At 40.2% G+C, this 15,151-nt stretch overlaps 1 long non-coding RNA gene across 1 annotated transcript in view; it reads right to left on the bottom strand.

Moving 5' to 3' along the window:
• LOC134296076 (uncharacterized) overlaps window positions 1-15,151 on the bottom strand; it is a 23,587-nt gene extending 8,436 nt beyond the window's left edge. Inside the window, exon 1 of the long non-coding RNA XR_010002647.1 lies at window positions 14,911-15,151. This is a non-coding gene — a long non-coding RNA (uncharacterized LOC134296076). The remainder of the gene's footprint in view (window positions 1-14,910) is intronic.

Below are 15,151 nucleotides of genomic sequence, written 5' to 3'. Positions count from 1 at the left end.
GATGGCTTACTGCCTCAGGGCCATATTTGGCTCATGTTAGGTTTACACTGATGACAAAACACACAGTAAAGGGGAAAATAAACATATGAGCTTTGAAGGATTTTGTTCAAGAAAGAAGTAGGTTTAAAGAAGAAGATAATTTCACAATATGAAATTTAAGAAGGAAAAAAATTTCATTCTTTGTTTTCTTGCTTATATGGCACTTTTTTCCTGACAAGTGTCTCACCGTGCCTTTCAAAGTGAGCCCAAAGGCTAAAACAAAATTGGCTAAAATATTTTCTACTTGCTGGGCCTTTTGTTTTCTGCTTTTCAAGTGCAGCTCCATATATAGTATATTGGAATGACTTACCTTTCGGACATAATTATTTGCTGCCAGGCTTGAATCAGAAATCATTACAACTTTCTTAACAAATCAGTATAGTACTGTGTATATTAGATCAGTTCACAGACCCAGGGCTTAATCTAGTTCAGTGTCCTGTAAAACAAGTGCTTCTAGAACAAAGTTTCTCAAACTGTGCTCCTCCAGATGTTTTGGACTTCAGCTCCCACAATTCTGAACAGCTGGTAAGCTGGCTGGGATTTCTTGAAGCTACCACCCAGCACTGGAGAGATATAGGCAAACATCTAATGAGCTTTTTATTTAGGCTGACCATTGGTTCTTTGTGTGGCGTGCTATGCTATTATCTTTTTATTATGCTTTAAATGTGTTTTGAACTGTTTAAATGTTCTGCTTTTAATAAACTTGTGTCTTTAGCCATTGTTTATATTTAAAAAAAAACAACAAGATTTTTAGCTGTATGTTATTTTAATGTGCCGCAAGCTACTTTGATCCAGTATTAGGCATTACCAAATAGTGAGTGTTTTGTATTTGCAAATCTGCAAAACTGGGAAATATGCATTTTATGTCACAGGCTTATTTTAAGCATCTTATAGATGGGAGACTGCCAATGAATACCAGGTGCTGTGCGCTATATTTGAGAGGAAGGAACTGGCAAAACCACCTCTAAGGATTCCCTGCTTAAGAAAATCCTGTGAAATTTATAGGGTTGGCATAAGTTGACAGGAGACTTGAAGGAGCATACACACACACACACACACACACATTACAGGCAATTACTTTTCCTTACTAGCATATAAAATATATTGTTAAATTATTCTCTGTGTTCTATATTCAAAGAGTGTTGGGGAGTCGAGTGAGGGGAGTTTGTTGTTCACTTCCTGTTAAAATATGCATGTAAAATAACTGTACTTGTAACGTTTCTATACAGTTAAGATGTAAGATGTGTCTAGTGACCAGTCAGGGCTCTAGCAAATAGCCAAGCCTTCCTTCCACCTCCTATATTTCTTTCCTCCATCTCCTCCCACTTCACATAAAACCACCACCCAGTCCTAGGAATTTTGATTTAAATACAAGCATATAGCAACAAGGTTTCTTGGCTCCCAATCAGTGCACGAGGGAGGAGAAAGAGCCAGGGATTCTGTGTTTAGGAATAGTTGTTTCCTGCCCTCTCGGTTGTCATTGGCCCGAAGACCACACTCCTCCCTTCCCTCGTCCAATGCGACTTGTGTTTTTAACTCCAGGGCTGGCTCTGGGCCGCCTGGAACATGACCCCTTTCTTCCACATAACCAGAGCCATTGGCCACTCCAGCCTATCAGGGTGGGACTCGTTGCTGGTGTCAGCCTGCAGCCTGAACTTGTCTTGCTGCGTTTGGAAAAGACAGGAAGGAAGGTGCAGCCAAAGGCTTCCCCTGCTCAGAGTTGTTGTTTTCTTAAGCAGCTGTTGCAGCGTTTCCTTTTCCAGAGATTTATTAATGAAGGAGAAACTCTGAGAGTTTTATATTATGAGGAGTAGTTGTATTGGCTGTGCAGCAAAATACAACATAATCCAAAACGCACAAAAATAGCAGTGTGACGTAATATTGTTATACAGGATGATTCTCCCTTATCCAAGATGCTTGGGAGCAGGCGGCTTTTGGGATTTTGGATTTTTTTCAAATTTTGAAATACCTATATTCACATGTGCCTAATGAAGAATGAATAGGTGGAGAAGGGGTTAGTCTCATATCTATCAAGCCCCCTTCAAAGAGCCCCACTCCACCAATGCCAGAAACAAAACTGGGGCAGGGAAGAAAAGAAGGCCCTTGCAAAAAGGTGTCCCAGTCATTTCATTGGCTGTCAACAGACTTCCCACCCTTTTAGCACTTTTGCTAGCTTAATCAGTAGGGGTTTTATAGATTGTGTTATTTAACCTTGCTTGCATAATTTTATTACAGTAGAGTCCCACTCGCTTATCCAACATTCTGGATTATCCAACACATTTTTGTAGTCGATGTTTTCAATACATCGTGATATTTTGTTGCTAAATTCATAAATACAGTAATTACTACATAGCATTACTGCGTATTGAACTACTTTTTCTGTCAAATTTGTTGTATAACATGATGTTTTGGTGCTTAATTTTTAAAATTATAACCTAATTTGATGTTTAATAGGTTTTTCCTTAATCCCTCCTTATTATCCAACATATTCACTTATCCAACATTCTGCCGGCCCGTTTATGTTGGATAAGTGAGACTCTACTGTATATTGTTTTATATGCTCATTTTATTTTATTTTATTTTTCGTGTCAGGAGCAACTTGAGTCACTTCTGGAGTGAGAGAATTGGCTGTCTGCAAGGACGTTGCCCAGGGGACACCCGGATGTTTTTGATGTTTTTTTACCATCCTTGTGGGAGGCTTCTCTCATGTCCCCGCATGGAACTGGAGCTGATAGAGGGAGCTCATCCGCGCTCTCCCTGGGTGGGATTCAAACCTGGCAGCTTTCAGGTCAGCAACCCAACCTTCAAGTCATGAGGCTTTAGTCCACTAGGCCACCAGAGGCTCCTTTATATGCTCATATACCTACTGTATTGTGTGTGTTCGTACTATTGAGTGCTTTGTGAGCCGCCCTGAGTCCCTTCAGGGAGATGGTGGTGGTATTCAAATAAAGTATACCTAAGTCGCTTCAGGGAGATGGTGGCGAAGTGCGTTAAAGCACTGAGCTGCTGAACTTGCAGACCGAAAGGTCCCAGGTTCAAATCCCAGGAGCGGCTTGAGCACCCGCTGTTAGCTCCAGCTCCTGCCAACCTAGCAGTTCGAAAACATGCAAATGTGAGTAGATCAATAGGTACCGCTCCGGCGGGAAGGTAACGGCGCTCCATGCAGTCATGCTAGCCACATGACCTTGGAGGTATCTACGGACAACGCCGGCTCTTCAGCTTAGAAATGGAGATGAGCACCAACCCCTAGAGTCAAACATGACTGGACTTAACGTCAGGGGAAACCTCTACCTTTACCTTTTATTATTTATTTTAGATAGAAAAGGAGGAGAAAAATATTGCTACCCCCACCCCAGTCTTTTGTATTCTCTGAGCTAGGGATGGCCCATCAGATCGCACTCAACACCTGACCAGTCCCCCTCCCCAAAGTCACAAGTGGGTGGCTGGCAGCAAAAAGATTCAGCTTTTTCAGGATCTTGAATTCAGATCTTGTAAAAGGATAGGGTTTGAAGAGATCACAAGGGCCATCCAGTCCAACGTCCTGCCATACAGAAAGCAAAGCCTTGCAACACATGGCCATCCAGACTCTGTTTTCAGATAAGGAAGACACAAACTGTTTAAAATGTGACTAGTCTTCAGACGCTGTGGTTATGAAATAACTATTGAGTTCCAAAGGAAACAACATATATTAATTATGCTACTAGCTCAGCATTGTTGCTTAGGAAAGGTTTCCCATTGTGCTTTCGGTACATAGTAGACAGCACAACATCTGTGGGTGTATAATATTTGTGTCCCCTGCAGAAACAAGCAAAAAAAACCCTTGCCTGCAGTCTGCTATTATGGTTGAACATTTTCCTGGTTACACTGTAAACCCATGAAGACAGGGTTTGCTCCCTCAGCAATTATTCTGACTTCTTCCCTCTCATATTCCTGTCCTGATGAATTACAATACCAAAATGTCATACAAAGTACTTTCTTACATAATTAAGGAACACAAGAATAGAACAAAGGAACCTTCTACACTGCCATATAATCGAGATTATCAAAGCAGATAATCCACATTATCTTCTTTGAATTGGATTATATGAGTCCACACTGCCATATAATTCAGTCCAAAGCAGATAATCTGGATTTTATATGGCAGCGTAGAAGGGGCCTAAGAATAACAAAATCATGTTTGGATTCTAAAATATTATAGGATTATTAAATGAATGTATAAACATTATTTCAATACACGTCTATACATGTATTTATTTAATAAATTTGTTTGAGTTCTCTACTGAATTTTGGGGAAAAAATGGGCTAGGTTCATTGATAGTTTTGTGCCATATATCCTTTCCTCCTTTTTCCTGTTTAGGAATTTGAGGTGTTTGTGATGATTTACAGCAGAGAGTAATACATTTCCTTGCTGATATTAAACTATTTGCTACTAATCTACTGTTTTCTTCCTATTCTGGAGCTGTTAAATAATCTACTTGCAGAGTTTTTCAGGGAGCACTGAAAAATTGGATTGCCTCACCAGCAATCAGATAGTTTATAATGCATTCCTGCATGCAAAGCCAAGCACAGCAAATGTTCAGTGATTCTGTGAGCTGAACTCAAAACATGTGGAGAACCAAAAGGTGAAAGCCATTGCTTTAGACCAAAAGTTTCCATACTTATTTGGTCTACTGCCCCTTTTTTCAGAAAAAAATTACTCAGTGCCCTTTTGGAAATCTACCTTCTTTAAGCGAATAAATATAAATATGCAGCGATAATTCTGCATTCTTTTATGTATCTATATTTCTATCTAGCCCCTACAATAGGAGTGTCAAACTCATTTTCGGCAAGGTCCACATTGCACTCAGAGGCACTGAAACACACAACTGAATTGAGAAAAATATTGAATTTGTGAAAGAGCTATGTTTGGTACAACTTTTTATTGTAGTTTTTAAATCCAGCTCCTCAAAATACATTAAAAACAGCAACAATTTTGGAAAAATTGCAGGCCCTCGTAATGTTAAAATGTTGGAAGGGATACAGATTTTTTTTCCCTGTATCTCGGGGCAGCCTAATCAGGTGCATGACATGGGCAACCCCATCAGCTGCCAGTGATCACGACCTCAGCTGTGTCAAGACCTTGGAGACAAGCCAACTATTATCAGGCCCAGGTGGAAATGGGGAAGGGGGGAAGAAAAACCGCAGATATGAAAAGTGACCATGAGGGACTGCTTGCCAGATCAATTATAATTTCATAACGGTTCTAATTTAAAATGTTAGCAATGTTGCTTTTGGTATACTATAAATATGTAAGAATAACAATAACATGTTATTATAGTGTTAAAATATGTTATGATATATTGTCACACTGCTTAATGTGCAGTAAATCATACTAGTAATGGTAGTAGAGCGGGGTAAAAATATAACTCTTTCAATAATGAATTTCCCTTTTTAGGGGTAGATTTCTCTCACTTCCTGTTGTCCCACCCACATTCTTATCTATGAGTTGCCTGCAATGTTATTAGGTGGTTGGGAGAAGTTTCAAAATTATTGTATTGTTATTACAATTATTATTACAAAATTATTGTTATTGTATTGATCCATTCCATTTTTGTGCAGACTTGTCATTATTTTATTGTTTTCCTTATTAGAACATTGTAATTAACTATAAATATAAATAAAATAAACACATCAGAATTGTCTGCTGCTTGTAGGTTTGTCTCCAGTTGTTTTGGATTTCCATTCCCAGATTCTCTGTCTATTGGCCAAATTGGCAGAGTCTGTTGAGAGTTGAAGTCCAACAAAAGGAAAATGAAGGAAACCAGATCTTTCCTCCTATATAAATTCCAAAAATTCAAAGGTTTTGCTCCTCTTGGCATTAACAGTCAAATTTAACCAATATCTATAAGTGTGCAGCAGCTGTGATCAGAGTCCAACATTTTTATGGTGAATGCCACATTTCCTGAGCAATGGTTTTCTGGGTGTTTCACATCAGGGATATGTGAAGCCAGAGTAAGACCAAAGCCAGAAGTGGACAGAATCAGGGCTCATATTGGGTATGACAGTTTGGAAAGCATTGTTATAAAGGTTATTTTTTCCATAGGTTACTTCACACACTGTAACATATTTTTACTTCAGTACATCACAGCACAGGTCCTGGATAATTAGAATATACCTCTAAGCAGAGGATAGAAAATGGCATAATTTATAAAGTACTTGGTAGACATTTACCATTTTGTTGCAATCAGTGTTCTGCTAGGTGCAGTTCAGCATACAGAAAAGGTGGAATCTTTGTCCAATTATCTACTGGGAGACTGATAAATGAGAGCCTGGATAGGAGAAAATCAGGTAGCAAGAAAAGTGATCACATCACAAATTGCAACAATGGTTTACGTTCAGCAAATAAAAGGTTGTAATGAAGCAATGGATTACGAGGATGGATTTTGCAGGAAATCCAATCCGAAGTGAAGTAGAGTAAGAAAAATGACACAAAGTGTGAAAAGTAAATTAGAAGTTCTTGGCTAAGGTCAAAATCACATATGATGCTGGAGACCTGTTACATATCAGTCCTTCCTAGATTTTGTTATCAACTTTGAAGTAGTTATAGAGAGAATAGAAAGCTTCAGTTGCGAGAACTGAGGTTCTTCTTTGTGGTGTCTGTGCAATCACATGTATGGGTTTGCCACACATGCACAATGCAGTTTGGAACCTTCTAGATCTCTAAAATGTCACATTTTGGCAGTAGCCTCACCCACTCTCCCCATATAGTATAAGTAGCTGTGGGAAGGACTGAGCCTCAGTTCCTTTTTTCTGCCACTGCCTGTAGCTAGGAATCTTTCTTTCTTGTAGAATCAAAGCACCCCTGACAGATCTCTGTGCTTTGCTTTGCTATTTGTTGCCTTCTAACGGTTTTTTGACTCAGACTTCAAATGACTTGCTGCCTTTCTCCATGCCTCAACCTTGGTCTGTACAATTTACTTGCTGCCTTTCTCCCTCCCTTAACTCCGGACTGTGCTTTGGACTTACCTTGCTCTTCTCTGCCCTACGACTCGGACCGGACACAAACTACAGGCTAGTCACCATTATGGCTTCTGCCCCTCTTTTTAAAACATGCTCTCCTTGTGGGACCAAGCTCTCCAATGCGTATGGCCATGCCAAATGTCTACTCTGCCTGGGGGAGGGCCACGTCACCAAGGCAAGCACCATCTGCCAAGCCTTTACCCCCCAATCATGGCGGCATAAGGAGACCCGCTTGCAGGTGCTCCTTTACGAGCAGGTACTGATCCTGCCCACCACGTGCCCAGCCAAGCACCCAGTCAAGCATTCAGTGCCATAGCCCCCCGCCACCGAGGACTTGCTGGCCAGGGAAGCGGGCCATTCTGGAGGAGATGGGGTAACAAGGAGACCTCACCAGGCCTCTGAATGCCATCAGAACGCTGGCTAACCTACTTCTACCTCATGGTTGCTATGATACATTTTAAGTGATCACCTGTGATAGCCATTTTAATGTATTTTAACTGTTGTTTAGGATATATGTTTTAATGTTAATTCATGCTATTAGTGTTATTCTGTTTTACTGGATTATTTTTACTCTGTTTTCATTTTGATGCTTAATTCCTTTGTTATAAATTTATTGTTGTTATTGCGTATTATCCTGTATTTTTGATGTGTTTGTACTTATTTAGGGCATTGAATGTTTGTCTTCTTTTGTGTGTAAACCTCCCTGAGTCCTTTAGAGGAGAGAGGGTGGTCTTATTATTGTTGTTGTTGTCATTATTATTATTAGGCTTTGGTGCTATCAGCAGCTACAGGGATATTATTTAGATTTATTCAGTGACATTGTGGGGAACAGCATGCACATGTGCAACTCCTCCAGGGCTCCAGCTATTAGGCAAAGTGAAATTGTCAGTTCAGGTAGCTGAGATAAGGTATCGTTAAAGCAGTGGTTCTCAACCTGTGGACCATTGCCCAGCAGTAGGCCGCGAGAATGAAAATCTGGTCCGTGAACTTTCTTCCTCTTTATTTATTTATTTTATTTATTTTATTTCCGCTTCTTTCTGCAGAGCTGACCATTTCATTGGATAGACCAAATCAGCTCTAGATATGGAGCGCCCGGTGGCTCAGTGGGTTAAATCCTTGGGCCTGCAGGACTGAAGGTTGGGTTGCTAACCTGAAAGCTGCCGGTTTGAATCCGGGGAGAGCAGGTGAGCTCTCTCTGTCAGCTCCAGCTCCATGCCGGGACATGAGAGAAGCCTCCCACAAGGATGGTAAAACATCAAACATTCGGGTGTCCCCTGGGCAACGTCCTTGCAGACAGCCAATTCTCTCACACCAGTTTCTCAAGTCACTCCTGACACAAAAAAACAGCTCTAAATTATTAATATGTTTTTTTGTGGGCAACCAGATTGCTACTACTGAATGGCATATGTTCTACATCAGAAACTAGAGCTGATGTGGTCTATCCAATGCAGTTTTCTGAATCAGCACCCCAAATAACCAAACCGAATTTAAAGTTGACCAAAAACTGATTTGTAACCCTTTTGGTACTTATGTTGGAGAGTGGTCCCTGGTCAAATTGGTCCCTGATCAACGTGGTACCTGTTTAAAGTGGTCCCCATTCAAGTGGTCCCTGGCTAAAGTGGATCCTGGTCAAGTGGATCCTAGTTAAAGTTGGCCCAGGCCAAAAAAAAAAAAAAAGGTTGGGAACCACTGTGTTAAAGGATGACTCTGTGTGTATGTGTGTTTAATGTATGTATTTATTGTCCACATCTCCTAGCAGCTTGAGGTGGGATACACCATGGTTAAAACAGTGAGATAAAACAGAACACTATCAAAAAATATATAACAAATATACATAAGTAAAATCCAGCAATATTGTAATAATAATTTATTTAATAGGTCATACTTATATTTTTATATATAGCTTTGGCCACTGTACATCTTAAATCATCAGTGGATAGATGACAAAAAAAATTCTCCTTCGACTTGGGCTGCATAATGTCTTGAGCCATCCCTCAAACATACTGGTGAGCCAGAGTCAAATTTATGGAGGAAAAGGTGATTCAGCAGAACTACTCATGAGTGACTTGGTCAGGACACAAATCACATTCCACTGAAACAACCACATGGTTACATGGGTACTAGGAAGTCCGAGAGCCTGGTGTGCTTTTATTGCTTTTAGAGAGGAAGAGATGTTAGTTCAAATGAACATACATATTAAATATCAACCCCAATATTAAAAAAGAACTCTAAGTCAAGCCATATGTTTCAGCCTTGTTTCCAACAGGCTTGCTCCAATGTAAGAGCATATACATATCTTCAGATGGAGCTCCTTGATCAGTGAATCTAAAAACATGTTATAAGTGCCCAATGCTGCTGTTGTCATTGCCATCAATATAAATCACCATCATAATAATATCTGAATAGATTACACTGGAATTGACTTAATAATCATCCTGCCTTCAAACGCAGAGTTCAAACAAAAAAATATTACTTCTATCCAAGTTTAAGGCAGTGCATTTCTGTAGAGAAAATTGTATTTTTCTGCTATAGCAGACAAATCTAGCCAAATAATAATTTGTGCTAAAAGTGCACATACTTGAAAAAGCTAATAAACGTATGCCTCGCCTCAATCCCAAGAACTGTAGCAATTCTTGTTTATCTAGTCCAATGTTCTATGAGCACTTTGTATGAAAGGAATGCAAGGAGTTCAGTTCCTTAAAAAGTTAAACATTAAACTGCCAGCAAAAGCTGTAGGACGTGGCTGCAGAGTAAAAGTTATACCAGTATAATATGCTTGTCTTCAGAAGCAGGAATGTTTTGTGAAGCATGTTTGTAAAGCATTTGCTTGTTTGCTTTATTAAATATACTATCCATTATCTTATGATAGCAGGCATTTTGAATAAATTTATTAGAAGTTAAGTGAATTCTCTATAGTTAAGTCAGTAAAGAGATACGATTAGAGCAGCGTTTCTCAACCTGGAGGTTGGGACCCCTGGTTGGGGGGGGGGGCGTGAAGGGGTGTCAGAGGGGTCACCAAAGACCATCGGAAAAGACATATTTCTTATGGACTTATGAACCCAAATCCCTCTAGTCTGTTCTGTTGGTCTTGGGGGTTCTGGGTGGGAAGTTTGGCCCAATTCTATCACTGGTGGGGTTCAAGGGCTATTTGATTGTAGTCAAACTATAAATCCCAGCAACTACAACTCCCAAATGTCAAGGTCTATTTTCCCCAAACTCCATCAGTGTTCACATTTCGGCATACTGAGTATTCATGCCAAGTTTGGTCCAGAACCATCATTGTTTGAGTCCACAGTGAATGTAGGTAAACTGCAACTTCAAAACTCAAGATCAGTGCCCACCAAACTCTTTCAGTTTTTGGTCATGGGAGTCCTGTGTGCCAAGTATGGTTCAATTCCATTGTTGGTGAAGTTCAGAATGTTTTTTAATTGTAAGTTAACTATAAATCCCAGCAACTCCAACTCCCAAATGAAAAAAATCAATTCCCCCTTCCCAACCCCACAGGTATTCAAATTTAGGTGTATTGGATATTTGTGCCAAATTTGGTCCTGTGAATGAAAATACATCCTGGATGTCAGATACTTACATTACAATTCATTACAGTAGCAAAATTACAGCTATGAAGTAGCATCAAAAATAATTGTATGATTGGGGGTCAACACAACATGAGGAACTGTATTAAGGGGTCTCGGCATTAGGAAGGATTAGAGGAAGAGAAGGGTAACAGCAACCCCCCTCTGAATAAACCTTGCCAAGAAAGCCCTATGGGGAAAGATAGCCATAAATAGGAGTCAACTTCAAGGCACAGAAAAACAACAGATCCAGATGATATATATGTTATGAACCTGATGATGATGATGAAATACACAAACCAGTTACAAGACTGACTTGACCAGCTTAATCATAGGCATCTTCCCTGCATGTTAATAAAGCAAATTGCCTGGAGGAAAACACATGTAAATACTGAAAAGATTATAACGTCACATCAAACATTGGTCATTCATAATGAAGCAGGCAGAATTGGCAGAATAGATCTCCTTTGCCGCTTTCATCCGTCCCCACCTGTCTCTCCTCCAAAATCTGGTCTGATGACTTCCAGACAAGACTACTGCAATGTGTTACGTACGAGGCTGACTGTATAAACACTTTAAAAACTGTTGTTTATCCAAACATAGAGCTGCCAGGCTGTGACCTGGGACAGGGAATTATGGCGTTGATTTGGACTCTGAAGGCCTTCTTCGCAAGGTCAAGAACAGACTTGTATGAGCCCTTGGTGTGGTACTACCAAGGCACCCTATCTGGCATCTGCCTGGTCTCCATTAGGTCCTTCCATCAAAGTGAACACATAACATACCCTCCATTGTCCCAATTTAACAATTTAATCCTCTGTCACCTCACTTTTCAGCTACTTGTAAAATGTCTCAGCTTCCTTTCCTCTGATTTTCCCTCTTTGTCCTCAACTTACTCTACTTATCACAAACTGAATTTTAAAAGTTGTTTTCACTTTATTAACTCCCGTGCTTCCAGGAGACATGTGTGCTTTTTCCTCATTAATAGTTTATTTCCATCTTGATTGTTAGAAGTGCAACAACACTTAGCAATGAAGAGTAAAGATGGCCTCAGAGAAGGCAACAGCAATAGGGTTTGATAGTTTGAGAAACCTTCTTGTCTACTTATCCTCCCCCCCCCCCCCCTCTGTGATTTAAACAGATACTCTTAGGGATGTCTTTCACTTCTCTTCCCACTGGTCATTTCTCAGCCATTTCCTAGAATGAATCTAGATTAGAGTAACTTTCCTATCTCAGAGTTCCTATAATAAAGCCTCCAGTCTGTTTCTCAAAGTCATTGGTATCTTTGCTCCTGAATCAAGATCTCTAACTGTGTTGTCAAAGGCTTTCATGGCCAGAATCACCGGGTTGCTGTGAGTTTTCCAGGCTGTATGGCCATGTTCCAGAACATAGCCATACATCCTGGAAAACTCACAGCAACTCAGGATCTCTCATTGTTTTGCACACTCTATCATTGATTACACTCAGATATTGCTTGGCCACAATGCCTGTTTTCATCTGTAAAATGTTGTACTGCACAATAAGACCGTATGCCTGACTTTGACACAAACATATTCAAAAAGCTAACCCCTGAAGTTCAAAAAACAGGTGGCATGTATTTTTTTTTGGTAGCATAGCAACTTGTTGAAGTAAAAGCACAGCACACTGGGTCGTGCTGTCTGTCGATGCCCCTTACAATGAAGTTTAGTGAGTGCTAGATTCTAGGGTTGGTTTGACAAAACAGTGGAATATTGGCAGAACGTTTATTGTATGACTTTCCATTTCTTATAAAAACATTTGCCTTTTTAAAGAGGACCCTATACAAAGGAAGCAGCAGGAACATGCTGGAGGCTTCAGGATGCAAATTGCAGCTCTCCCACACTGATGTCATTCAGAAAAGGCAGTGTGGATTTTAAATACATAAAATCACCCTCTGGTTTGATGAATACTGCTGAGCTACAAACAGCTGGTGGCATGGGGTCCTTGGTGATGTTAGTCGAGTTCAGTCTTTGATGAAAATAGTCTCCCCTTGGTCTCTTTTCCTGATTGCTGGGTTTTTTTTAAAAAAAGTAACGATCAAGCAATTTTTTTCCTTTTCCTTTTTCAAAAGAAATTTGATCTGATAAATACATGAGCCACATTTGTCGGTTGCTTTAGAAACAAGGAAAAACAAGAGGACCTTATACAGTTCAGCACAAAAGCTTTGTGGTTTCAAGGTTTTCCCTCCCACTAGGACGGCCTGAATATATAAAAGCCATTTTTTTCTAGCAGAAGTGTTCAGCAAATATTAAAACCTTGAAGGAGAGAGCAAATTGCTATTGGTTTAAAATTACGTTGAAAGCCACAGAGAGCGACACAGTCCTGTAGAGAGTAAACATATATATTTGTCTGCTGAATGCTTTGTTATAATTACATCCTGCAGTCAGAGTCTAAACTTGTCCTGTTCAGTAGCAGTCCTTCCTGACTTTTTTGAAAGGCCAAGTGGAAATATCTGAGGCACTAATTTCCTTTCTTTACTCTTAGTCATCTCAATTGTAAGCACACACCCATTCATCCAAAATGCTGTGTCCAATATGTTCCATACATCCATTGTCAAGAGAAGCAGGTTATCTTCTTTTGAGGAAAAAAAAATCCAACAACAGCCAGGTGTTTCCGAGGGTGCTTTTATCAATGCAGTTTGGCATCACTTCCACTGCCATACTTCCATTTGATTGAATCCTGGGAACTGTAGTTTGGTGAGGGACAGCACTCTTGGGCAGAGAAAGCTAAAAACCTTGTAAAACTATAGTTTCCATGATTCCATGACATTGAATCATGGCAACTAAAGTGGTGCCAAACTGCATTAATTTCACAGGGTAGTTGCATCCCTCATCAATATACATCTCCATTCATTGGTAAAGGAAGCAACTGAATCAGTTATGAGTAGGAAAGAGTAGCTGGTGAAATGTAGTTCCATCCAAAATTTAATTGGCAAAGGGCATTTACATGTTTAATCCAGTGGACAAATTGAGCTTTTGAGACCCAGTTTTTGGTCTCATAAAGTGAGGACTGGCAGGCTAGAGCAGCAGTTAATGGTTTTCACAATGAGTGATGATAGTTGTTTTCACAATGTGTATTTAGGTACTACTTTTCCCAATTTCCCATTTCATATAGGTACCTCTGAAATGATGTTCAGTCATTTTAAATTGAGTGTTCAGTTAAATGCAAACCCATCCACCCCTAAGGAAGGCTCATGTATTGTCTGCAAGGTTTGCTTGATTAGAGAGTGCTGAGTTTGACTTCTTAAACTTACACTAATTTTGAACATATTTTAAGTGCTGACTCCACTTTTAGGACAGGGATTCTCAGCCTTTGATCCTCCAGCTCTTTTATACTTCAGTTCCCACAAGCCTCCACATTGGCAAGGCCAATTATATTATTCTTATTCATATTATTGGAGCCCCTGATGGTGCAGCGGATTGAACCACTGAGCTGTGAACTTGCTGGCCAAAAGGTCAATGGTTCAAATCCGAGGAGCAGGGTGAGCTCTCACTGTTAGCCTCAGCTTCTGCCAACCCAGCAATTTGAAAACATGCAAATGTGAATGGAACAATAGGTACCACTCCAGCGGGAAGGGAACAGCATTCCATACAGTCATGCCGGCCACATGACCTTGGGGATGTCTATGGACAACACTGGCTCTTCAGCTTAGAAATGGAGATGAGAACCAACCCCCAGAGTTGGACACGACTAGACTTAATGTCAGGGGAAAACCTAATTATTTGTAATAGATTGTGGGAGTTGAAGTTCAAAACACTGGAAGACCAAAAGTAGAGAAGCAATTAATCAACAAATTGAAACAACAAGAACATTTCACTGCATATTAGAAAACAAAGAACAAAGAGAGTGGTTTAAGGCAGAGGAGGGCACTTATGGCTTTCCAGGTGTTTTTATATTAACAATCCCAATAATGGGGTGTTGTGTGGTTTCTGACAATGCCAGCCACAGATGCAGGAGAAACATCAGGAGAAAATGCTGCTAGAACACAGCCATACAGTCCGGAAACCACACAACATCCCAGTGATTCCAGGTGTGAAAACCTTCGACAATATAATCCCAATAATTCCTCACCATTATGCTGGCTAGGATTCATGGGAGTTGCTATCCAACCACAATTGGATGGCCTGAAGCTTCTTGCTTTCTATTTTGGGGTGCTCTCTAAAAGTTTATTTTTCAGCATTTCTTTACAAAAGGAATATCTAAGAGCATTGCTCTGGCAAACTGGTCGTTAGAAGCAAAATGTGATTGTCTTTGTGTTGTTGAAGGCTTTCATGGCCGGACTTACCTCTGAGGATGCCTGCCATAGATGTGGGCGAAACGTCATGAGAGAATACTTCTGGAACCTGGCCATACAGCCTGAAAAACACACAAAACCCTGTGATTGTCTTTTGTTCTACTGCAAAATGTCTGACACTTCTTCATCCACATGCCTTAGCCTTAAAAAGTTAGGTGTTCTGTCCAGATTGACACAATTCTCCTGGCTTATCATTCTTCTCCACAGCTCAGCTCATGATGGGCACACGTGT

The sequence above is a fragment of the Anolis carolinensis genome, chromosome 2 (assembly GCF_035594765.1).
Source record: "Anolis carolinensis isolate JA03-04 chromosome 2, rAnoCar3.1.pri, whole genome shotgun sequence".
Lineage (NCBI taxonomy): Eukaryota > Metazoa > Chordata > Lepidosauria > Squamata > Dactyloidae > Anolis > Anolis carolinensis.
This window is presented reverse-complemented; position numbering and strand designations above follow the sequence as displayed.